The following is a 1,661-nucleotide window of genomic DNA, read 5'->3' as shown; positions in this document are numbered from 1 at the left end:
TCCGATGTGGATATAGTTTCAACGGCACTTTAAACCGGTCCGTTGTCTACTTGTAAAGTCTCTCCCAGGCCGCAGGGCTGACGGCTTTTGATCAAAATAAGCCAGTGAGCAGCTGGAAGGTTTGGCTCAGCGAGCATAAGAAGACGGAACACCGGGGACGGCGGAGTCCGAGACGCCGGGCGCTCGGCTCAAACTCGGCTACAGCACACCGTGGCACCGGGAAGGACCATGCAGCAGCGAGGCGTGACAGCTCGTCACGGATCGTCTGAGAAGTGTGGGCATAATAACCGCATCCACTGCCCACTCTAAAGCCAGGACCCACTCAATGAGGATGGGTTAAAAAAGAAGGGGAAAAAAAGGAAGAAATCACCTCTCCCGTGGGTGAATAACACGGGCGGGGGGGGGGGGTCTGGATGGGAGCCAGAGAAAACAGAAAGGAGACGGAATCCTGGCTGCGGGCCAGACATGGCCGGCCGCATTTATGAATTAAATTCACATTTTCACACGTTTCAATGGAATCCGCTGCCGTCGGACACTGTACAGCCATTCAGAGTTCACCTCTGTGAAATATGAAGTATTTGCTTAATGTTGGGGTGATAGTATAGACTATACCGCCTCAACACTAGAGTAAGAATGGACAAGCTACAAGCAGTTGCTGCCACACAATAAGCGCTGTTGTTAGGGATAATTTTTATTCATTTAGTAATTAATTTAGTAATTTTGCAGCATCTTGACTTAGTTTAATCAAAGTTCATTGTTATTTACGCAGGCTGATTGTGGATACAATAACTTTTGGATTGTAACTTGATACAAAACATTTTAAAACGTAGATTTAAATAATTCAAATATGGATAAAGAATAATTAGGCTACGTCAACATGATTTTCAAACATCAAGTGAAATGGGAAATTTACATTTTGCATACGCGAAATTAAAAACCAGTAGTGACTTTAGACTGGATTCATTTTAAAATGGGAGATGTCTTTCACACTGTCAAAATAACCAAACTATCCATGTGAAACATTTTTTTTTTATTTTGAAGATGAAATTTTCTGGCGAATTGTTTTATAGAAATTGTTGCCTACAATCTTCTACATCATATTTAATCTGTGCACGCTTGTTAAAAACATTGCCGGGCCATTAGACTTATTCTCCAGGCAGAATTCTGTCTTCATCTTGCACTGTTAAATCAAACCTACAGAAGTGAATTTTATATTCTGGTGTTCAAAGTTTTCAAAAGATACCAAATATTGTTTGTCTGAATTTTGGGAAATGTGTAAAAAAAACAAAAACAATGCGCAGTATCAATGCGCGTGTAGAATGCTTTCACTTTATGGAATGGTGCAGCCATTAAAAGTGTGTGGCTTTGAAGCACTCCGCCGTGGACGTGGAGTGAGATCAATTACACAAGAACAACAGACACAAAGAATAAAGTGCCTTACGTGGAGGACCTTTCCCACGGTCCTGTAGCCTGCTCTCCGTGCTCTCGCTGCATAACACTGGCCACTGCAAGCAAAAGTAGCGTAATGCTTAGTGAATATCAGCCACATTCTGAGCTTTGAACGGGAATATCATCAAAATGCATATTGTTGTACAATACGTTTATTTTCACAACTGCCTCCCGAAGAGGCAGTGGATTTATTGAGAGAATGTGTGGTTAAT

Source organism: Perca flavescens, chromosome 23 (assembly GCF_004354835.1).
Source record: "Perca flavescens isolate YP-PL-M2 chromosome 23, PFLA_1.0, whole genome shotgun sequence".
NCBI lineage: Eukaryota > Metazoa > Chordata > Actinopteri > Perciformes > Percidae > Perca > Perca flavescens.
This window is presented reverse-complemented; position numbering follows the sequence as displayed.